This window comes from Pseudophryne corroboree, chromosome 9 (assembly GCF_028390025.1).
Source record: "Pseudophryne corroboree isolate aPseCor3 chromosome 9, aPseCor3.hap2, whole genome shotgun sequence".
Lineage (NCBI taxonomy): Eukaryota > Metazoa > Chordata > Amphibia > Anura > Myobatrachidae > Pseudophryne > Pseudophryne corroboree.
The window spans coordinates 249,858,882-249,884,287 of record NC_086452.1 but is presented as its reverse complement, the minus strand read 5'-3'; the positions used below and the strand labels follow the sequence as shown (position 1 = coordinate 249,884,287).

The 25,406-nt window shown below is 44.9% G+C and overlaps 1 protein-coding gene and 1 pseudogene across 1 annotated transcript in view; one reads left to right on the top strand and one right to left on the bottom strand.

The window, feature by feature from the left end:
- The window catches only part of LOC134957945 (beta-1,3-galactosyltransferase 2-like), a 492,768-nt gene that overhangs the window by 308,632 nt on the left and 158,730 nt on the right, over positions 1 to 25,406 (top strand). The window lies entirely within an intron of this gene.
- On the bottom strand, positions 9,245 to 9,363 carry LOC134961859 (5S ribosomal RNA; annotated as a pseudogene).

Genomic DNA, 25,406 nt, shown 5'->3' with positions numbered 1-25,406 from the left:
TATTGCTGGCGTTGTCCGATGCCACAAATCCACAGGAGAGTCCAATTGGGGTAAGCCATTCCGCGATGATCTTCCTCAGTTGCCGTAAGAGGTTTTCAGCTGTGTGCGTATTCTGGAAAGCGGTGATACAAAGCGTAGCCTGCCTAGGAAAGAGTTGGCGTTTGCGAGATGCTGCTACTGGTGCCGCCGCTGCTGTTCTTGCGGCGGGAGTCCATACATCTACCCAGTGGGCTGTCACAGTCATATAGTCCTGACCCTGCCCTGCTCCACTTGTCCACATGTCCGTGGTTAAGTGGACATTGGGTACAGCTGCATTTTTTAGGACACTGGTGACTCTTTTTCTGAGGTCTGTGTACATTTTCGGTATCGCCTGCCTAGAGAAATGGAACCTAGATGGTATTTGGTACCGGGGACACAGTACCTCCAACAAGTCTCTAGTTGGCTCTGCAGTAATGATGGATACCGGAACCACGTTTCTCACCACCCAGGATGCCAAGGCCTCAGTTATCCGCTTTGCAGTAGGATGACTGCTGTGATATTTCATCTTCCTCGCAAAGGACTGTTGAACAGTCAATTGCTTACTGGAAGTAGTACAAGTGGGCTTACGACTTCCCCTCTGGGATGACCATCGACTCCCAGCGGCAACAACAGCAGCGCCAGCAGCAGTAGGCGTTACACGCAAGGATGCATCGGAGGAATCCCAGGCAGGAGAGGACTCGTCAGACTTGCCAGTGACATGGCCTGCAGGACTATTGGCATTCCTGGGGAAGGAGGAAATTGACACTGAGGGAGTTGGTGGGGTGGTTTGCGTGAGCTTGGTTACAAGAGGAAGGGATTTACTGGTCAGTGGACTGCTTCCGCTGTCACCCAAAGTTTTTGAACTTGTCACTGACTTATTATGAATGCGCTGCAGGTGACGTATAAGGGAGGATGTTCCGAGGTGGTTAACGTCCTTACCCCTACTTATTACAGCTTGACAAAGGGAACACACGGCTTGACACCTGTTGTCCGCATTTGTGGTGAAATACCTCCACACCGAAGAGCTGATTTTTTTGGTATTTTCACCTGGCATGTCAACGGCCATATTCCTCCCACGGACAACAGGTGTCTCCCCGGGTGCCTGACTTAAACAAACCACCTCACCATCAGAATCCTCCTGGTCAATTTCCTCCCCAGCGCCAGCAACACCCATATCCTCCTCATCCTGGTGTACTTCAACACTGACATCTTCAATCTGACTATCAGGAACTGGACTGCGGGTGCTCCTTCCAGCACTTGCAGGGGGCATGCAAATAGTGGAAGGCGCATGCTCTTCACGTCCAGTGTTGGGAAGGTCAGCATCGCAAACGACACAATTGGACTCTCCTTGTGGATTTGGGATTTCAAAGAACGCACAGTTCTTTGCGGTGCTTTTGCCAGCTTGAGTCTTTTCAGTTTTCTAGCGAGAGGCTGAGTGCTTCCATCCTCATGTGAAGCTGAACCACTAGCCATGAACATAGGCCAGGGCCTCAGCCGTTCCTTGCCACTCCGTGTGGTAAATGGCATATTGGCAAGTTTACGCTTCTCCTCCGACAATTTTATTTTAGGTTTTGGAGTCCTTTTTTTTCTGATATTTGGTGTTTTGGATTTGACATGCTCTGTACTATGACATTGGGCATCGGCCTTGGCAGACGACGTTGCTGGCATTTCATCGTCTCGGCCATGACTAGTGGCAGCAGCTTCAGCACGAGGTGGAAGTGGATCTTGATCTTTCCCTAATTTTGGAACCTCAACTTTTTTGTTCTCCATATTTTATAGGCAGAACTAAAAGGCACCTCAGGTAAACAATGGAGATGGATGGATTGGATACTAGTATACAATTATGGACGGACTGCCACGGTTAGGTGGTATAAAAAAACCACGGTTAGGTGGTATATATTATAATAATAATACAATTATGGATGGACGGACTGCCTGCCGACTGCCGACACAGAGGTAGCCACAGCCGTGAACTACCGCACTGTACACTGGTTGATAAAGAGATAGTAGTATACTCGTAACAATTAGGATGACACTATGACGGTATAAAGAATGAAAAAAAAACCACGGTTAGGTGGTAGGTATATAATAATAAATAATACAATTCTGGTCGGACGGACTGCCTGCCGTGTGCCGACACAGAGGTAGCCACAGCCGTGAACTACCGCACTGTACACTGGTTGATAAAGAGATAGTAGTATACTCGTAACAATTAGGATGACACTATGACGGTATAAAGAATGAAAAAAAAAACCACGGTTAGGTGGTAGGTATATAATAATAAATAATACAATTCTGGTCGGACGGACTGCCTGCCGTGTGCCGACACAGAGGTAGCCACAGCCGTGAACTACCGCACTGTACACTGGTTGATAAAGAGATAGTAGTATACTCGTAACAATTAGGATGACACTATGACGGTATAAAGAATGAAAAAAAAACCACGGTTAGGTGGTAGGTATATAATAATAAATAATACAATTCTGGTCGGATGGACTGCCTGCCGTGTGCCGACACAGAGGTAGCCACAGCCGTGAACTACCGCACTGTACACTGGTTGATAAAGAGATAGTAGTATACTCGTAACAATTAGGATGACACTATGACGGTATAAAGAATGAAAAAAAAACCACGGTTAGGTGGTAGGTATATAATAATAAATAATACAATTCTGGTCGGACGGACTGCCTGCCGTGTGCCGACACAGAGGTAGCCACAGCCGTGAACTACCGCACTGTACACTGGTTGATAAAGAGATAGTAGTATACTCGTAACAATTAGGATGACACTATGACGGTATAAAGAATGAAAAAAAAAACACGGTTAGGTGGTAGGTATATAATAATAAATAATACAATTCTGGTCGGACGGACTGCCTGCCGTGTGCCGACACAGAGGTAGCCACAGCCGTGAACTACCGCACTGTACACTGGTTGATAAAGAGATAGTAGTATACTCGTAACAATTAGGATGACACTATGACGGTATAAAGAATGAAAAAAAAAACCACGGTTAGGTGGTAGGTATATAATAATAAATAATACAATTCTGGTCGGACGGACTGCCTGCCGTGTGCCGACACAGAGGTAGCCACAGCCGTGAACTACCGCACTGTACACTGGTTGATAAAGAGATAGTAGTATACTCGTAACAATTAGGATGACACTATGACGGTATAAAGAATGAAAAAAAAAACCACGGTTAGGTGGTAGGTATATAATAATAAATAATACAATTCTGGTCGGACGGACTGCCTGCCGTGTGCCGACACAGAGGTAGCCACAGCCGTGAACTACCGCACTGTACACTGGTTGATAAAGAGATAGTAGTATACTCGTAACAATTAGGATGACACTATGACGGTATAAAGAATGAAAAAAAAACCACGGTTAGGTGGTAGGTATATAATAATAAATAATACAATTCTGGTCGGACGGACTGCCTGCCGTGTGCCGACACAGAGGTAGCCACAGCCGTGAACTACCGCACTGTACACTGGTTGATAAAGAGATAGTAGTATACTCGTAACAATTAGGATGACACTATGACGGTATAAAGAATGAAAAAAAAACCACGGTTAGGTGGTAGGTATATCATAATAAATAATACAATTCTGGTCGGACGGACTGCCTGCCGTGTGCCGACACAGAGGTAGCCACAGCCGTGAACTACCGCACTGTACTGTGTCTGCTGCTAATATAGACTGGTTGATATTTAAAGAGATATTAGTAGTATACAACAATACTATACTGGTGGTCAGGCACTGGTCACCACTCCTGCAGCAAAAGTGTGCACTGTTAATTAATATAATTGTACTCCTGGCTCCTGCTAACAACCTGCAGTGCTCCCCAGTCTCCCCCACAATTAATTATAAGCTTTTAATTTATACATTGATGACTGTGCAGCACACTGGGCTGAGCTGAGTGCACACAGACTGAGTCACACTGTGTGACTGACTGTGCTGTGTATCGTTTTTTTTTTCAGGCAGAGAACGGATATAGCAGAGAGAAGTGAACGGATATATTATATTAAATAAAAGTTAACTAGCAACTGCACTGGTCACTGACTGTGGTAAACTAACTCTGTCTGCGACTCTGCACAATCTCTCTCTCTCTATCTAATCTATCTCTATTCTAATGGAGAGGACGCCAGACACGTCCTCTCCCTATCAATCTCAATGCACGAGTGAAAATGGCGGCGACGCGCGGCTCCTTATATAGAATCCGAGTCTCGCGATAGAATCCGAGCCTCGCGAGAATCCGACAGCGTCATGATGACGTTCGGGCGCGCTCGGGTTAACCGAGCAAGGCGGGAAGATCCGAGTCGCTCGGACCCGTGAAAAAAAACATGAAGTTCGGGCGGGTTCGGATTCCGAGGAACCGAACCCGCTCATCTCTACTAATTAACAGAGGGGATTTTGCATTGAAGAAGGATCACAGACATTTGCAGACAAACTTTCTTGGGTGTGAAAAGTGTAGCCAGAGAGAGATGAGAGACTCAGATATACAAGCATGAGGATGATGTTTTTACCTGTGAAGAGAGGAGAGATGGTTTTCAGTTCCGGTTCTAACTGCATCCTTAAAATACATTCTTAACAAATGCATTCTTGACAATTGTAAGCAGGCCAAGTCCTGACTGCAGGCCTTGATAATATTGCTCTTAAATGCTCCAACTATGGTGGTCATTCCGAGTTGTTCGCTCGTTGCCGATTCTCGCTATGCTGCGATTTGTTGCTAAATGCGCATGCGCATGGTATGCAGAGCGCATGCGCTAAGTTATTTTACACAAAACTTAGTAGATTTGCTGGTGTACGTGCGGCGCTTTTCAGTCGCACTGCTGATCGGTGAATGATTGACAGGAAAGGGGCATTTCTGGGTGGTAACTGAGCGTTTTCCGGGAGTGTGCTAAAAAACGCAGGTGTGTCAGGCAAAAACGCAGGAGTGGCTGGAGAAACGGGGGAGTGGCTGGCCGAACGCAGGGCGTGTTTGTGACGTCAAACCAGGAACTAAACAGACCGAGCTGATCGCAATCTAGGAGTAGGTCTGGAGCTACTCAGAAACTGCTTGAAAATTTTTAGTAGCAATTTTGCTAATCTTTTGTTTGCAATTCTGCTAAGCTAAGATACACTCCCAGAGGGCGGCGGCCTAGCGTTTGCAATGCTGCTAAAAGCAGCTAGCGAGCGAACAACCCGGAATGAGGGCCTATATCAGCTGGCAAAGGGGGAGGTGTGCAATCAGAAGGTCAGCTAATTAACAGAGGGGATTTTGCATTGAAGAAGGATCACAGACATCTGCAGACAAAGGCCCTCATTCTGAGTTGTTCGCTCGCTAGCTGCTTTTAGCAGCATTGCACACGCTAAGCCGCCGCCCTCTGGGAGTGTATCTTAGCTTAGCAGAATTGCGAACGAAAGATTAGCAGAATTGCAAATAGAAATTTCTTAGCAGTTTCTGAGTAGCTCCAGACTTACTCAACCATTGCGATCAGTTCAGTCAGTTTCGTTTCCTGGTTTGACGTCACAAACACACCCAGCGTTCACCCAGACACTCCCCCGTTTCTTCAGGCACTCCCGCGTTTTTCCCAGAAATGCCAGCGTTTTTTCGCAAACGCCCAGAAAACGGCAAGTTTCCGCCAAGAAACACCCACTTCCTGTCAATCACAGTACGATCACCAGAACAATGAAAAATCCTTGTTATGCCGTGAGTAAAATACCTAACTTTTGTGTAAAATAACTAAGCGCATGCGCTCTGCGAACCTTGCGCAGTAAGCGACTAATTGCAATATAGCGAAAATCGGCAACGAGCGAACAATTCGGAATGACCCCCAAACTTTCTTAGGGTGTGAAAAGTGTAGCCAGAGAGAGATGAGAGACTCAGATATACAAGCATGAGGATGATGTTTTTACCTGTGCAGAGAGGAGAGATGGTTTTCAGTTCCGGTTCTACAGTAACTGCATCCTTAAAATACATTCTTAACAAATGCATTTTTCACAATTTTAAGCAGGCCAAGTCCTGACTGCAGGCCTTGATGTCATTTTAATTCACTTTGAAAGAAAAATGCTGTAAATGCAAATGTAATGCAAGATTGAAATCTCATGTCTCATCCATATAACCATACCTCCCAACTTCTTGCTTTTCAGAAGATATCTGCGCGTGCCAGAGGTGCGCAGTGGAAATTAGGTGGCATGACCTCAAGCTTAGTGGGTGCAGCCTCATGGCAAGTGGCATGATGGCAAGCCACGCCATCGTCTTCATCACTATGGGGGAAAGCACTCTGAGCTGCTGGCCATGCTCTCTGTCCCGCTCTGCTGGTGAATATATGTTGCGCGCATGCGCACAGCATCTATTCACCACTGCTTTGCAAAGCAGAGCAGCGAGTGATGGGGGGGATTTCCTAACTGCCACCCCATCGTGGGACACTGCAACCCGTAGTTTGCACAGTGGTACAGATCGTGAAAATTGTTTGTCCCACCCCCACATACAGTACCTGTCCCACAACATTTAACCCATTATTCAGCTATTTGTAGAAATTCACCTAAACAGGATGTAGCCATGCTTAATAATTTAGGGGTCTATGACAATAATATACATGAGTATATTTTATTTAGTGCAGAGATGTATATATGTATGTATGGATGGAAGGTGCTTAACTATAGGGGTAGAAGTGGTGCTGACATGGAAAGTACAGGGGCAGCTGCTATATGTGTCCCGTGTGCTCATTTAAGTAGGCCGTGTGCAGAGGGGGACCCATGAGCCGGTAATAGGGAGCCGTGTGCAGAGGGGAAACAGAGCTGTGTGCAGAGTGGAGACCCGTGCGCCGGTATGAGGGAGCATATAAAAGGTGCTCCCCTCCGGCGGAGACTCAGTTTGCAGTTCCCCTGCTATTGTCCGCGCCTGGAGGGTCACCGCTGCAGAGAGAGAGCTCTATGCGGCGGGTGAGATCCAGGGAGTGGTACCCACACAGGCTAGGAGAGTGGAGGCTGGCTGTGATGGTCAGGCGGCGGAAGGGGGAGTAACCTTACCTTCCACTGGTGATAGCTCCATCTCCGCTGGCCTGGTCCTGCTGTTGAGCGCCGCATCCGCTGGTAGCAGCAGCACCGCCGCCGGCAGGGTCCTGTTGCCAGGCGCTGCCGAGTCTTCGCGGCGGCAGAGATCCAGGGAGGTGACGACTGGCTTCCTGTGGCATTTCCTGGTCCAGAGGGTGGAGGAGTGGCTTAGATAGACCAATGGCGATCTAAGAGGAGGAGTCGGGGGGAGTGTCACTTCACAAGCTAGGAAGTGTAAGTGTCATTACAAGCCTTCACACTTACACATGTAAACACAAGTGGGCAGTGCTCAGTGCTCAGCCACATAAACTGCAGATAACAGGAGCAGGCTTTGTCGTAATCTAATAGCCTGCAATATTTACCATATGCTTACAGTACTAATCACGGCAGCTAGCTGAGCCCTGTAAAATATAATTAGCAGAGCATAGAAGGGCTAGTGACAGAGGAATAAAGACATGACCCCGGCAGATACAAAGTTATGCAGCATACAGCACTAACTAACATAGAAACATAGAATTTGACGGCAGATAAGAAACCACTTGGCCCATCTAGTCTGCCCCTTTTTTTTATCCTTTAGGCAATCTCAACCCTTTTTGAACCTTAATTCTTTGTAAGGATATTCATATGCCTATTCCAAGCATGTTTAAATTGCTCTACAGTCTTAGCCTCTACCACCTCTGATGGGAGACTATTCCACTTATCCACTACCCTTTCCGTGAAGTAATTTTTCCTTAAATTTCCCCTGAACCTCCCCCCCTCCAGTCTCAGTGTATGTCCTCGAGTTCTAATATTTCTCTTCCTTTGAAGAATGTTTCCCTCCTGAACTTTGTTAAGACCCTTGATATATTTGAAAGTTTCTATCATGTCCCCCCTTTCCCTTCTCTCCTCCAAACTATACATGTTAAGATCTTTTAGCCTTTCCGGGTAAGTTTTGTGATGTAGGCCATGCACCATTTTAAGTTTCCCTTCTTTGTACACTCTCTAATGTATTTATATCCTTCTGGAGGTATGGTCTCCAGAACTGGACACAGTATTCCAGATGGGGCCGCACCAATGACCTATACAGTGGCATTATCACTTCTTTTTTCCTACTACTGATTCCTCTCCCTATGCAACCAAGCATCTGACTTGCCTTTCTCATTGCTTTGTTGCTTTCCTGCCTTCAAGTCACTTGAAATAGTGATTCCTAAATCCCTTTCCTCCTCAGTAGTTTCCATTATAGTACCCTTGATACTATATTTAGCCTTTGGGTTTTTGAGACCCAAGTGCATGATTTTGCATTTTTTAGCATTAAACTGTAGTTGCCACGTTCTTGACCATTTCTCAAGCCTACCTAGGTCATCAATCATTTGTTTTACCCCTCCCGGTGTGTCTACCCTGTTGCATATCTTTGTATCATCTGCAAAAAGGCATACCTTCCCTTCAATACCATCTGCAATGTCACCAATAAAGATATTAAAGAGAACTGGACCAAGTACAGATCCCTGGGGTACTCCACTGGTAACATTTCCCTCCATAGATTGCACTCCATTAACTACAACTGTCTGTTTCCTATCCTGCAACCAGGTTCTTATCCATTTAACTGTTTTATAATCCACCCCCACGCTTTCAAGTTTATTTAGCAGTCTGCGATGTGGGACAGTGTCAAATGCCTTACTAAAGTCTAGATATTAGAGGGTTGTTTTGCAGAGAAGCAAAAGAAAGACTGTTTTTTGTGTCTCTCTGGGGCACACTTTGTTTAAATTGACTGATAGATGAAATTGTGAAACTTATACAATGTATGTGCAAGAATAAAACTTAACTTTTAATTTTCTAAACAGATGAAAAAATAATAATAAAAATGTTGCTGTATATATCAGCAAAATTGATTAAAACAAGTATTAAATTACAATAAGATGATATGTAACTCACTGGATGTAACGTAGGTGGCAGAAAATTTGTCTGCACACCCACTGGATATTGAGCGAGTATTGATGTTCGACGTTTGTCAAAAGCAAAAATTTGAAGATTCTTGTTATCTCTATCAACTTATGAATAAATATACACCTGTACATTCATAAGAGAGATTCAAGATAAACCGGCTTTTAAGAATCCGGACTCCTAATGGACTAGTCAGCTGGGGTAAGTATGCTGCAAGGATTGCTAATAGTGGAATTTACTGATCGGCGGAAGGTATGTTCCTTAATACTACAGTACCCAGTATTCCCAGAGGGTCACCCTTTCTGGTACTAACCAGGCCCAATGCTGCTTGGCTTCCAAGATCAGACGAGATGGGGCATGTCCAGCATGGTATGACTGTAGAGAGTAAAGTAGATACCTATCTGTATGGGGGATGGCTGCTGCTTGAGCTAGTTGAGACAAAATAGTCTGCAGGATAACGTTGTCAATGACCAATTATTCGCCCAAGAAGCAGCTTTAAGGGGAAACCACAATATAAATGAGTAAATAAGAGAGGTGCAGAGAGATTTTTTTCTCCCCCCTCATGGGAAATCCCCCACACAAGAATTGTGGTAAGAGCACATACCAAGTTCCCCACAAAGGAATTATGGTATGACAATGAAAAGAGTGATATGTCCTAATCAGGGACGTGCAGTCAGGGGAGGCAGCTGTACAGAAGAGCATTGCCAGCCAGGAGGGCCAAGTATGTTGGGGGGGGGAGTTTGACAAAAAAAACTGTAAATACGAGAGATAGAGAATATGTGTGTGTGTGTGTGTGTGTGTGTGTGTGTGTGTGTGTGTTGCTGTATGTGTGTTTGTTTGTTTATTTTGCAGTGTGTGGATTTAGCTGTGTGACAGTGTATACTAAACTGAGCTAATTCCTCACAGTGCTCTGGGCCAACTAGAATTCTGTACATTGCCCATACATTGCAACTTGCTGAAAAAAGGGCGGGGCCTCGGGTTAGGGGGGGGGGCATCTCGCTACGATCCCCGTTTTTTTTTGCTGTTTTGGGGGCGTGCCCAGCACTCCTTGAGCAGCTGGGAAGCCCCTTTCTCTCCTCCCCGCACTGTCATGCGCACGGCATCTATTCAGTGATCACCGGCTGCTTTGCAAAGCAGAGCAGCGATGTACACTGGTTCCCCAAACAGTCCCCCCACCCGCGGGACATTGCGACCCGCGGGAGGGACAGCGGGACAGTGTCCGAATAGTGATCCCTCATCCCCACAGCGGTAGCTGCAATCGCGATTGCGGTCGCGGCTTACTAAAATAAGGAATGGAGTCCATCAGGGGGGGTTTATGGGTACCCAGAACCGCCCCCCCTTGCGTGTGCTACGGGGGTATGGTGCATGGGGGGGCAGTGAGAGAGTCGTGGCAGGATGGGGGGGGGTATGGTCACTCTGATGAGTAACACATTGGAGCCTGCAATCGTAGCAGGGGGGGGCAGCAGGTAATCTGCGGGAGTATGTCACTTGGGGGCTGGCTGGAAGTCGCATGTGGGCGCCGGAACAGAACCTGCACTCGCGGCAACAGGGGGAGGGGGACAGCCAAACTGCAAGAGTCCGCAATCATGGGGGGGAACACGCGGGAGCATAACCTCTGAGCCTGTGGAGGGGAGGGGGGGGCTAGGAGTAATATGTGGGGGGCAGGAGCCTGCACCCCCCGAGTCCGCAATTTGCCATGGAGGGGGGGGGAGGAGACAAGACACATGCCAGAGCCGGCAATTGGTGGGAGGGGGAGGGATGGGTGCGGGCATCATGTTCGAGATCGGAAGGGCAGGGGGTGCACGGATCAATTTCAGAATGTTGTAATGGAGCGGGGCCCAGGTCAGGATTATGCAAGGCAAGGTGCTATCACTGGGGGGGGGGTGGCAGCAATTGAGCGGCTACAACATCCCTGCTCCTCATCTCTTACGGAAGAGCAGGAGAGAATAAAGAAAGCATTTTCTAATCATCTTATAGTGCCGCCCTCCAGTGGCCGGCGCTCATAGGTAGCTGCCTAAAGCTGCCTAATGGTAGCGCCGGCCCTGGCCCTGCCTCATGTCTCCTGGGACTGAGCTGAAAGAGGAGCCCCCTCCTCACCTTCCTTCTCCCCTCAGAAATTCCAATCTCCTTGTCTGCAGCTTGTAACGGAGGTCAGTGTCCCATATGTGTGCACTGTGCAACTTAGCTGAAGTCTGCATACAGGTCAGACTTCAGCAATCAGTGAAGGGAGACATGCATTCTGTGTGATAGCAGCAGCATTGGGTGAAGAGAGAGGTCTGTGCAGACTGCTTGTAACATGAGACATGTCTCCTCACAGACAGACTACAGGCAGTGCTGTACACCTTTCTTAGATACAGCCACAGACTCTCACCCTGACCCCCACTGCTGCTCATTTATTAGTTAGCATCACAATACAATTTAATTAGAGATGTGCACTGGAAATTTTTCGGGTTTTGTGTTTTGGTTTTGGATTCAGTTCCGCGGCCGTGTTTTGGATTCGGACGCGTTTTGGCAAAACCTCCCTTAAAAATTTTTGTCGGATTCGGGTGTGTTTTGGATTCGGGTGGTTTTTATTCAAAAACCCCTCAAAAACAGCTTAAATCATAGAATTTGGGGGTAATTTTGATCCTATAGTATTATTAACCTCAATAACCATAATTTCCACTCATTTCCAGTCTATTCTGAACACCTCACCCCTCACAATATTATTTTTAGTCCTAAAATTTGCACCAAGGTCGCTGGATGACTAGTTGTCAAGACCTGAGTTATCCGCTTTGCAGCAGGATGACTGCTGTGATATTTCATCTTCCTCGCAAAGGACTGTTGGACAGTCAATTGCTTACTGGAAATAGTACAAGTGGTCTTCCGACTTCCCATCTGGGATGACGATCGACTCCCAGCAGCAACAACAGCAGCGCCAGCAGCAGTAGGCGTTACACTCAAGGATCCATTAGAGGAATCCTAGTTAGGAGAGACTCATCATACTTGCCAGTGACATGGCCTGCAGGACTATTGGCATTCCTGTGTAAGGTGGAAATTGACACTGAGGGAGTTGGTGGTGTGGTTTGCAGGAGCTTGGGTACAAGAGGAAGAAGGGACTTAGTTGTCAGTGGACTGCTTCCGCTGTCACCGAAAGTTTTTGAACTTGTCAATGACTTCTGATGAATGCGCTCCAGGTGATGTATAAGGGAGGATGTTCCTAGGTGGTTAACGTCCTTACCCCTACTTATTACAGCTTGACAAAGGCAACACACAGCTTGACACCTGTTGTCCGCATTTCTGTTGAAATAATTCCACACCGAAGAGGTGATTTTTTTGGTATTTTGACCAGGCATGTCAATGGCCTTAATCATCCCACGGACAACAGGTGTCTCCCTGGGTGCATGACTAAAACAAACCACCTCACCATCAGAATCCTCCTTGTCAATTTCCTCCTCAGCGCCAGCAACACCCATATCCTCATCCTGGTGTACTTCAACAGTGACATCTTCAATTTCAATATCAGGAACTGGACTGTGAGTGCTCCTTCCAGCACTTGCAGGGGGCGTGCAAATGGTGGAAGTAGCCACCTCTTCCCGTCCAGTGTTGGGAAAGTCAGGCATTGCACCCGCCGACACATTTGGACTCTCCTTGGGGATTTGTGATTTCAAACGCACAATTCTTTGCTGTGCTTTTGCCAGCTTAACTCTTTTAATTTTTCTAGCGGGAGGATGAGTGCTTCCATCGTCATGTGAAACTGAACCACTAGTCATGAGGAACATAGGAGAGGGCCTTAGCCGTTCTTTGCCACTCCGTGTCGTAAATGGCATATTGGCAAGTTTACGCTTCTCCTCAGACGATTTTAATTTAGATTTTTGGGTCATTTTACTGAACTTTTGCTTTTTGGATTTTACATGCTCTCTACTATGACATTGGGCATCGGCCTTGGCAGACGACGTTGTTGGCATTTCATCATCTCTGCCATGAGTAATGGCAGCAGCTTCAGCACTAGGTGGAAGTGGATCTTGATCTTTTCCTATTTTACCCTCCACATTTTTGTTCTCCATTTTTTAACGTGTGGAACTACATGCCAGTAATATATCTGGAATTAGATGGCAGTAATGTCTGGAATTAGATACCACTAGACAGATACCAGGTACCACTGTGACTGGAATGATGATGACCTATGCACAGTGACAGGACACTACCACAGCACCCTACAGCAGCAAGATGCAGCACAAGACACTGGACTAGTATTAGTTATGTACTGTAGTATTACTGAGCACCACAATGCAGCACAAGACAATGAGCAGTGATACTGAGCACTGATGAGGATAATACTGAGTACTGACACTGAGCAGCAAGATGCAGCACAAGACACTGGACTATTAGTAATGTACTGTAGTATACTGAGCACCACACTGCAGCACAAGACAATGAGCAGTGATACTGAGCACTGATGAGGATAATACTGAGAACTGACACTGAGCAGCAAGATGCAGCACAAGACACTGGACTATTAGTAATGTACTGTAGTATACTGAGCACCACACTGCAGCACAAGACAATGAGCAGTGATACTGAGCACTGATGAGGATAATACTGAGAACTGACACTGAGCAGCAAGATGCAGCACAAGACACTGGACTATTAGTAATGTACTGTAGTATTACTGAGCACCACACTGCAACACAAGACAATGAGCAGTGATACTGAGAACTGATGAGGATAATACTGAGAACTGACACTGAGCAGCAAGATGCAGCACAAGACACTGGACTATTAGTAATGTACTGTAGTATACTGAGCACCACGCTGCAGCACAAGACAATGAGCAGTGATACCGAGCACTGATGAGGATAATACTGAGAACTGACACTGAGCAGCAAGATGCAGCACCCGACACTGGACTATTAGTAATGTACTGTAGTATACTGAGCACCACACTGCAGCACAAGACAATGAGCAGTGATACTGAGCACTGATGAGGATAATACTGAGAACTGACACTGAGCAGCAAGATGCAGCACAAGACACTGGACTATTAGTAATGCACTGTAGTATACTGAGCACCACACTGTAGCACAAGACAATGAGCAGTGATACTGAGCACTGATGAGGATAATACTGAGAACTGACACTGAGCAGCAAGATGCAGCACAAGACACTGGACTATTAGTAATGTACTGTACTATACTGAGCACCACACTGCAGCACAAGACAATGAGCAGTGATACTGAGAACTGATGAGGATAATACTGAGAACTGACACTGAGCAGCAAGATGCAGCACAAGACACTGGACTATTAGTAATGCACTGTAGTATACTGAGCACCACACTGTAGCACAAGACAATGAGCAGTGATACTGAGCACTGATGAGGATACTACTGAGAAGTTGAACTGACACTGAGCAGCAAGATGCAGCACAAGAAAGACACACGACTAGTATTACTGAGCAGCAATAAGTAAGCACTGATACTGAGAACTGATATTGAGATTTTCCACTGAGAGAACGTAGCCACATCCTCTCTGCTCTCTCTACAATGCACAAGTGAAAATGGCGGCGACGCACGGCTCTTTATATGGAATCCGCATCTCGCGAGAATCCGACAGTGCGATGATGACATTTTCCCTCGTTCGGGTTTTCCGAGTCAGGCGGGAACAACCGAGTCTGCTTTGGACCCGTGTAAACCACGTGGAGTTCGGGGGGGTTCGGTTCTCGGAGAACCGAACCCGCTCATCTCTATTGACAACATAACTCAAATTTATGATGAAACCTTTGAGTTAGTATGATAACAACTTCAATGCGTTTCAGGGATTCCCTCCCCTTCCTCAAACGCGTTGAAGTTGTTATCACATCTGATAACCTACATGCTGTATTGGATGAATAAACCATTGTGTCTTTGAAAAAATACCGGTCTGCCTGATTCCTGCCTTTCGTGCCTGGGAAAAACAAAAGGTACCTTTTTGTGCACTCGAGACAGGACACCAATGTAAGTGTTATTCCAAAAGTCTAGTCCGTTTTGATTAATGCACATCTGATGCCCGTTGGTAGAAAGATATGGGAGAGCGGGATAGAACTATAAAGTGAGTGTCTTTCTGATAACGGGGGAATGTCTTATCATTGTTCTGGATGAAGACCCACTTCTATCAAGCTCCCACTTTGAAGTTTCATTATTTTAAAGCAGCGCTAGTTTTTAACCATTCTTTGTATTGTATCAATTTGTCTTGTCGGGATTTATAAGGTAAAATCCCATGTGTTAAAAATCAGCAGCTTTTGTTTGGTAGCGCAGGGCTGCCCACAATATTTTCTTCTCTAACCGACCAGCCCTGTTCTAGCCACATAACACCCATACTCTACTCCCTTCACTGGCTGCCTGTAAGATGGCAAATTATCTTCATGATTGGCTTACTGAGTTTCAAAGCCCTACATGATCAGGGCCCAAGGTACCTGAAACAGCTTCTGACCCCATACTGCCCCACTCAGTTACTGCGATCTGTAGATGAAGGACTGTTAGCAGTACCTAGAATCTCCCGTAATTCATCTAGGGGTCGAGCTTTTAGTCATGCAGCTCAGACTCTTTAGATCTCACTTCCCCGCACAGTGTGAGAAGTCCCAACTATAGAATCCTTCAAAAGTAGACTCAAAACTTTCCAGTTTACTCAAGCATTTCCATAATGTCCCCTTAGTATCTATATGCTTCTGTATTTTATAAAAAGCTTTTCTGTACTTTATTATTTCTGTACTATATTATGCTATGTATCTGTTAAGCGCCTTGAGTCTTATTGGAGAAAGAGCACTATATAAATAAAATTATTGTAATAATATAAAATTCATAAAAGTAGTAGATATCCAAGACCCTTTTACTAAATGTGCAAGGGTGGCTTTTGCAATAGATCTGTGTGATACATGCCTGTGGTGTTTGTGGTCTAAGCTTGCGTTGGGCAGAGGGTCCCTGAATCTCCCTCTTGTGTTCCTGAACCTGAAAACTCCACAAGAAGAGCACGTCATGCCAAAATTCGGGTGGAGGAACTGATGAAAAGAGAGTCGCAAGGTGAGAAGCATTGTACGGGAGAGAGCTTTAAATACATACTATTACCCAGTAGACCCAGGTAAAGGGGTGTTACACATACATCCCTGCTCAGTCTGTACACGTACTGATTGCTATTTGCCGTTTCCGCATGCAGCGGTTGATTTGAATTCAGCCTTGGAGCTTTTCTACCGGGACGCCAGGTCAGCATACCCCTGCAGCATCCGCACTCGCCCGCCAGGACAGTGACATCTGCACCGTGATAGTGCCGGCGGCGGACGCTGAGAAGATTCCCCGGTTTCTCCTGTGCTGCGAGACTGAACCTTCCCGCAGGTCGGGTAATTATTACCAGCAGCATTACCTCTGCACTGGGACGCCAGTAGCATAGAGGACGGGAGCATTAACCAATTTCTAAAGGCTGAAGTAACTATGCAATCCGTTCAATTGATTCAATTAGACCATACAGGTCTCTGTGGCAATTCATAAGCTACAGTGTTTCAAGTTCTTTTACAAAGTGGCAAAGTAATCTGAATACATATGAATGTGTCTGAGCTTCCCTCTATAGATGGGTTTTAATTGTGTATGTTAATAAATTTGTTTATTTTTAATTATATCAGCAAGTTCCATGTGTGTTGATTTTGATTCAAGCAGACACCTGTGTATTTATCTTTTGACATATTTTATTTTATTACTAATTATACACCAAGCGCAAATACACATTTTGTCTACATACAAGTACTATGACAACACAGGCCATACCCCACTGTGTATCCATAACATACAAGTACTGTGACAACACAGACAGTACCACACTGCATTCACATAAGTAGTGTAACTCTGCAGTGTAATTTGCGAATAAATATAAAAAATGTGAAATAAAAGTAAAAAAATAATTGTGCTGTACCCCACTGTGTATCCATAACATATAAGTACTGTAAGTATAGTCAGTGATCAGTTAAAAAAACAAAAACATTCAGGTAATTAAGTAGTACTATTAAACTGTAGTTGTTTTTGTACAATTTGAGGGTGTGATTTAGACCTGATTGTTAGGCTGCTAAAATTTAAGTTCTGCGATCAGATAGTCGCCGCCCATGGGGAGTGTATATTCGCCATGCAAGTGTGCAATCGCATGTGTATGCTGAGCAGCTAAAAAAAAACCTCAGTCAGCGGACAACTGCAAATCCATTCGCACCTCATTCATCAGTGAATTATTTGCCCTGTGTGTGCAGTCTCTGCACTGCCCAGGACTTACTCCTACAGTGCAATCAGAATGGGCTGATCGGGGTTGGAGCCCTCCCTGAAAACACTTAGGCATGCCTGCATTCTCCCTGGATCTCCCACAAAAAGGTCAGTTACCACCCACACATGGCTTCCTCCTGTCAATCAGCATGCAAATGGCTGTGTGATTAGAATTTTCACACCAGTCAGTTGCTGACCGGCGATGCCTGTTGTTTGCCAAGGCTCATGCACATTGCGGTGCATACGAATGTGCAGTTATTACCTGATCGCCCGCTGCAGCGATCAGGTCTGAATCAGGCCCTGAGTGTGTACATCAATATGGATCACAATGATCAGTCAAGAGAAGAGCAGGAGCAGCAAGTAAATACTAGAGCTGCAGCTGCTTCAACCAGTCATGATGATGATACTAGTCCTTCAACATCACCTAAAGTCCATGCTCAAGAGCATAGAGAGTTTAAGTCAGATCATCCAGAAAAAAACTGAGAAAACAATATACAATACTAGAGAAAAAAACACCTCTAATAAAGGGCAAATTTGGTGCAGAAAAACATAAAATTGCCAAAATACTATTCACCACATGCAATGGCAAGGAAAGACTTAGGCCTTGGCCTTTATTTATGAGTGGTGGTTCTGCAAGTGTCAGTGAGGCATATTTTTCTGCCTCTCCTGATGATGCAAGACCTTTTAACTCAGAGTCAAGAAGAGGTGTAAAAAAATTAAAATCACTAAAGCAGTAGAAAAAATTGTGTGTTTAGGAGAGTCTAAGTGTGTCCTCAATTTCTATCTGTGAGCCTGACCTTTCTGATACTATACTCACAGAGAAGCTGCCTTCCACCATTTCTGCTCCCTGAGGAGATGAGCAGCAGAAGTATAGCTGATGACATAGAATTTGAGGATGCTACTGAGGAAGTGCAAGAGGATGTGGGGGATATTTGTGTAGCTGATGTTAGCATTAATGAGGATGTTGAAGATGAGGATATTGTTTGTTTAAGTCAGGCAGCAGAGGAAGCAGCACTTGGCCATCATAAGAAGATGGCCATTGTCATGCCTGGGCATAGTACCAACGAATCAAACTCTTATGTGTAAAATTATTTTTAACCAAATCCTGACAACAATTCTCATGCCATCTATAGCATTTGTAAAACCACAGTAAATAGAGGTAGTTAACCATCTAGGAACCTCCTCCCTGTTTTGTCAATTGCAGCAAGCTCATGAAAAGTATTTGACAAAATCAGAAACTGGTGCTAAAAAAATAACAAGCAGTCCAGCATTAGCTAGCACCTGCAATCTACACCACCAACACTTTCATCCTCAATATCCAATTTGTTAAGGCTAGGTAACTCCTCCCCTATCCAGGATTCCTCAGAAGAATCCTTCAGTGCTAGGCCTGCTGCTACTGCTGGGGATAGATCTTAATCCTAGAAGGGGACCAAGAAGACTACTAGTAGTATTGTAAATAAACAATTGACTGTGAAATAATCCTTGGCAAGAGAAAGCATGTATGACAGCTCTCACCCAGTTGCACAGCGGATCACTTATGCCATCCCGGCTATGCTAATATTAGATCTGAATCCAATATCCACCATTAATTCAGTGTGTTTTACACAGTTAATTGAGGTCCTGTGTCCCTGCTACCAAATTTAATCTCTGTTCCATTTTACAAGACAAGCAATACCTTGCCTGTACCAGCATGTTGGAAAAAAACAACTAATTATTGGCCAACAAAATACCACTGTACCCACTGTCCACTTAACCACAGCTATGTGGACAAGTGGTAGTGGGCAATCTGCATAGAGACTTGACAGGAGCCTGGACATAGATCAAGACCAGACAGAAGAGTAACTGGAGGGCCATGGCAAGACAAAGACATGGAGCAGGAATGGACACTGGATAGCAGGTACAGCGCAGAAGCCAACAGCGCATGTGTGCAGGACTGGCAGGGACAGCACAATGAGAACTGAGACAGGACACAAGGATATGGGACCACAATGGCAGGGAATCAGGACTCAGGAACAGACAAACAAACTGGAAACTGTACAAGGTAAAGCAACCATGTGATGAGCTCACTGGGTCAGGAACTAGGGGAAAAAAATAAAAATAACACTGCTTTCTCTCCCTCTCTCATCATCATATGCAGCTCAAACGTATAGTAATCTGTCATTGATGACCAAATGTATACGTATTGCTCCAGCTTCATTCTTTCACTCCGCCCACCATGTTCTGCAGTTCCTATCACACCATCACAGGCTTCTATTCTCCAATCCCTTGGCATTTTAAAAAGAAAACACAGGCGCATTCGTGGGAAGCGAGCAGGCCGGAAATGTATTTCCCCCGGTAACCATCTAAGTCCTTTGCCCACCTGCTCACCCCCATACTCAAAGAACAATCAAATAGAAGTGATACCCAAAAGACGGCCCTGTGCTTGGAAGGACAGAACTGTCAACTCTCACTTTGTGACCCCCATACCCAGAGCTCCTGCACTTAACATAAAGAAAACTGAAGGCGCTCTGGTATGCCCAATCAGGTCAGTCATTTGTAATGCCAGATTTATAAGAAACAAGACTGCAACAATTGCTGACCTTATTGAAGCTGCAGATCTAGCCTGTATTACAGAGACCTGGCTAGATGAAAATGCAGCACCTATATGGAGGCTGCAGTACCAACAAACTACTCTGTCATCCACAACCCAAGACTGGACCGCAGGGGTGGCGGGGTGGCTATCTGCTTCAAAAAAGAACTTAAACTTAGGGTCCACCCTATTGAAACTACTCGCTCATTTGAGTGCATTGCTGCCCGGAGTTCGACAGGATTAGGTTTCAGAGTACTTCTCATTTACCGGCCACCTGGAGATGGAAAGATATTTCTACAAGAAATTGCAGACACTGTTGCTGGCCTGGTTCTGGAACATCAAAGATGGCTCATCCTCGGGGATTTCAATGCATGGGTGGATGATGAGCTCTCACGCCTTGGCCAAGACCTCCTGTACACAATGAATGGTCTTGGCTTCACACAGGTCATTCCCTCTGCCACACATAAAAGTGGTCACACTCTCGACCTTGTCTTTCAGATTGGATTAGAAGTCACTGACCTAAAAATAAACCCAGTCATCTGGTCAGACCACTACTCCCTCTGGTTCTCAGTTGCAACCCCTCAAATAATATCTATGCCCGTGGAGTTGACCAGGTATCGTCCAAGGAGGGGTATGACTCCCCAGGATCTTGCAGCAAATCTGGATCTCTCTGCTATACTGGGTGCCTGTGAAGAATCCCTGTTCCCTAGTCCGTTATTATAATAGGGATGTTATGGCTGCAATTGATATTATCGCCCCTGTGCGTTTTAGACATCGTAAACCACAACGTCAAGCTCCATGGTTCGACAACAGTGTTAGTGAGCTCAAGAAAAGGGGGCGTAGACTGGAAAGACGATGGAGGAAGACTAACCTAGTGGATGACAAAATAAAACTAATAAAGCATAACGAAGAATATCAATCGACAATCACTCATAAGAAAGCACAGTTCCTGTCAAATGAGATCACAGCAGCAAACAATAGGCCAGCTCAACTTTTCCGCACAGTGGAGATGCTTTGCAAGCCAGCATGCCTGCAGACTGATGAGACCCTCTCCCAGGCAAGATGCAACGAGTTTGCAAACTTCTTTGCAGATAAAATATCCACCATCCGGGCTGGAATCTCCACAGTGCCATCAAAGGAGTGCCAAACTACAAAGCCTGCCAATATAAGCTACCTGCCTTCATGGACCAGCTTTGACCCAGTGGATGTAAAGGACACTGCTGAAATTGCTCGGATTTTGCGTCCCACCACCTGTGATCTGGACCCAACCTCAACCAAGCTTCTAATAGGTTGTATGGATATAATTGGTCCTGTCTTTACAAAAATTGTGCAATGCTCTTTGCAGACAGGCATTTTTCCTGGACCCCTAAAGGAAACAATTGTTAGACCGCTTCTTAAAAAACCTAATTTAGATCCCGACTGCATGACCAACTACAGACCGGTATCAAACCTTCCTTTCCTAGGAAAGGTTATTGAGAAAGTCGTTGCAAATCAGCTGGAAACCCGCCTGACAACCTATGATATTTATGATCCATTTCAATCAGGATTCAGGAGAAGACATAGCACTGAAACAGCCCTGGTGTGTGTGTTAAATGATCTTCTGATGGCAAAAGACAGAGGTGACTGTTCAATATTAATCCTTCTGGATCTCTCGGCAGCATTTGATACCGTGGACCATGGGCTTCTGATTTAGCAACTGATACATTTCTGTGGTCTGGATGGCACAGTCCTAAGTTGGTTCAAATCATTTCTCACAGGCAGGTCACAGAGAGTATCATCTGGATTATACTCATCACCACCAGTGCCATTGCCATGTGGTGTCCAACAAGGTTCTATACTATCCCCCATGCTTTTTGCAGTATACATGCTCCCATTGGGCGAAATAATCAGGCGCCATGGCCTGGTCTACCACTGCTATGCAGATGATACACAACTGTACTTGTCCTTTGCTCCGGGCACTGATAACCCAATAGCAACCCTAAATGGCTGTCTAGCTGAACTACAGGAGTGGATGAGCGCCAGTTGGCTGCGACTGAACCCGGATAAAACAGAGGTCCTTATGATACGACCGCAACATCAAAGGACAAGACTGCAGCATAGCCAACCAACTGGACTTACACTCGGGGATTCAGAATTACAGACCAGTGATCGTGTGCGGAATCTTGGTATTGTCCTGGATGGTGGCTTGACACTTAAACATCAGATATCAGCCACAATCAAATCCTCATTCTTTCACCTGAGGAACATAGCCAGAATCAAGCACTTAATTCCCTCAAATGATATGCCAAAAGTCATACATGCATTTGTATCATCTCGTTTAGACTACTGTAATGCCCTCTACCTTGGTCTACCAGCAAAAGAATTGCAGCGCTTACAGCTGGTGCAAAACAAAGCTGCCAGGCTATTAACCAACCAGCCCCATTCTAGCCACATAACACCCATCCTCTACTCCCTTCACTGGCTGCCTGTATGATGGTGAATCATCTTCAAGATTGGCTTACTGAGTTTCAAAGCATTACATGACCAAAGCCCAAGGTACCTGGAACAGCTTCTGACCCCATACTGCCCCACTCGATTACTGCGATCTGTAGATGAAGGACTTTTAGCAGTACCTAGAATCTACCGTAATTCATCTGGGGGTCGAGCTTTTAGTCATGCGGCTCTGACTCTATGGAACTCACTTCCCCGCACAGTGCGAGAGGCCCCAACTATAGAATCCTTCAAAAGTAGACTCAAGACTTTTCTGTTTACTCAAGCATTTCCATAATGTCCCTTTTAGTATCTTCATGCTTCTGTATTTTATGAAAATGTACTTCATTATTTTCTGTACTATATTATGCTATGTATCTGTTAAGCGCCTTGAGTCCTATTGGAGAAAGAGCGCTATATAAATAAAATTATTATTATTATTATTAATATCACCAGCAACAGGAACTGGCCAGAACCCCTAATGAATGTGAGCCAGACAATTCACAAGAGACATCAGGCTGAGGTCAGGTAACGAGGTATTCCAAACAGGTGAGTTGCTGCACATAGCAGCCAGCATCCTAGTTGCTAGGAGACAGCCAGAATACAAATAGGAATGAGCCACAATGGTGACTCATAACAGTAATTTGGACTTGTAGATCAAGTCCTTTTTTCGCTTCCCAAAGGTTGCCAATATCTTGAAATCAGATCACTACACTTTTGGGACCGTACTTGATCCTAGGTTTAAGTCATATGTTGTGTCTTTCTTTCCAACTCACCCAGATCTTAAGAGATGCAAAGAGCTCCTGGTGAGCAAGTTGGCAGCTCAAGTGGTACACAACACAACAATAACTCGTCCTTAAGTTTTTCCAGCAGCTGCCAGAAAAAAACTCAGCTTTCCTAAAAGACCCAGTGGTGATGCAGAGGAGTCCACACAACATTTTAAGATCTGGTCAGGTCTAAAAGAATGGCCTAAAATTAGTGAAACCTCTACTGTAACTCCATCTGATATGGTCGCCATACAAAGATGCATGTCACAGAGTCCCTTTGGCTACTGGCAGGAAAAAAAAGCAATTTAGAGGCCTTTCCACAAACTGACTTTGCTTTACTTAAGTTTCCCACCCTCCAGTGTGTACTCAGAAAGAGTTTCAGTGCAGCTGGGAACATTGTCAGTGATCGGCATAGGAGGTTACTTCCCCAAAATGTGGAAAAGATTATGTTCATCAAAATGAATTACAAATTCCACAAGGAAGACCTTTACTGGGAATTATGCCAAAAATGTAATGGTGGATTCCAGCGGTGACAAATGAATAGTGTGTGATGAAGATGATATTCACTGATGTGGGTCAGGAATTGGATAATGATAATGATGACGACATCTTGCCTATGTAGAGCCAGTTTGTGCACATAGAGATTATTGCCTGAAATTTCCACTGCCCGTTAGCAGCTTGTTTTGTGGGGACCCAAACAAACCAATCATTTTAGCCAGAAGTGGCAGTCCTTGTCGCTGAAGTGATTGGTTTGTTAAACTGCACATTTCCTGTTTAATTTATACAACCTAAGTGTAGTTCACCTCTTTTCTTTGCATTATGCGCTGTTTGGAACATTGCTGATGTCTTCTTGTGTAGACAACAAACATTTGTATAGTTTATTAAACTGCCACCCTGTCTGCCACTGCAGTGCCATTCTATTTCCTAGATGTGCCATGTTGGAAGTTTAAGTGCCACATGTTTGTGCCGTCAACTGCTGTTGCTTAGCTTATATAACAATATAATGAGCTGTGAGGTGGTCAAAATTGACTGGAAATGAGTGAAAATTAATGCCATTGAAGTTAATAATACTGTAGGAACAAAAACAGGCCCAAATACTGTGATTTTAGAAGGTTTTATGATTTTTGTAAAAAAACACAGATCCATAACCAAAGCACACAAGGGTGGTTTTGGCAAAACAAAATACAGATCCAAATCACAAAGGAACATATGCATACCCCCCAACAGGACCCTCTCCAGGAGGGACAGAATGCTCTGCTTTTGGACTTTTCTCTTAATTTAGGATTGCCATCACCTGTGCTGAACCACCTTTCTTATACATTAACCTGTGCGACATAGGTGCCGGCAATCATAAATTAAGAGAAAAGCCCAGAAGCAGAGCATTGTGTCCCTCCTGGAGAGGGTCATGTTGGGAGGTATGCACATGCTGCAATGGGATGCAGTCAAAATGCTGGCAGGCTGGATCCCGGCATTCATTCTCTGACAATCATAAGTAACTTCATAAAGTTAGAATTCTCATGCCTCCTATACAGGTACAAATAGCTCCAAGAGTAATGTGCTTGTTTCCAGTTTAATACATTGTGGGTTGTAATCCTGGGTATGACACTTGTAAAATTATTGTCACAGAAATAATCAGCATTGTGAGTGACCGAGCAGATCTATGGGCCTAATTCAGAGTTGATCGCAGCAGCAAATTTGTTAGCAGTTGGGCAAAACCATGTGCACTGCAGGGAGGGGGGGGCAGATATAACTTGTGTAGAGAGAGTTAGATTTAGGTGGGGTGTGTTCAAACAGAAATCTAAATTGCAGTGTAAAAATAAAGCAGCCAGTATGTACCCTGCACAGAAACAAAGTAACCCACCCAAATCTAACTCTCTCTGCAAATGTTATATCTGCCCCCCCCCCTGCAGTACACATGGTTTTGCCCAACTGCTAACACATTTGCTGCTGCGATCAACTCTGAATTACCCCCAATGTGCCTGCACACTACATAGATCTGCCTTGTTGCAATGGTTTTGAACTGACAATTCTCAGTAGCCTCACTTCATATAGCTAGAAACTGCAGCCTTGCTACACAGGAGCAAATAGCTCTATCAGTAGGGTTCTGCCTTCAGAGTAATCTCTCTCTCTCTCTCTCTCTCTCTCTCTGTATATATATATATATATATATATATAGACATACACATTTTTTCAGAACGCTCCATATGCACATATATATTATGTGTGTGTGTATATATATATATATATATATATATATATGTGAAAAAAAGGGGGGGAATAGGGGTACCAGCGACTTACAGTGTCTACCAAATTAATATAACTATGAAGAATATAGCAGGATACGGTTTTAGAAAAAGGGTAACAATATAT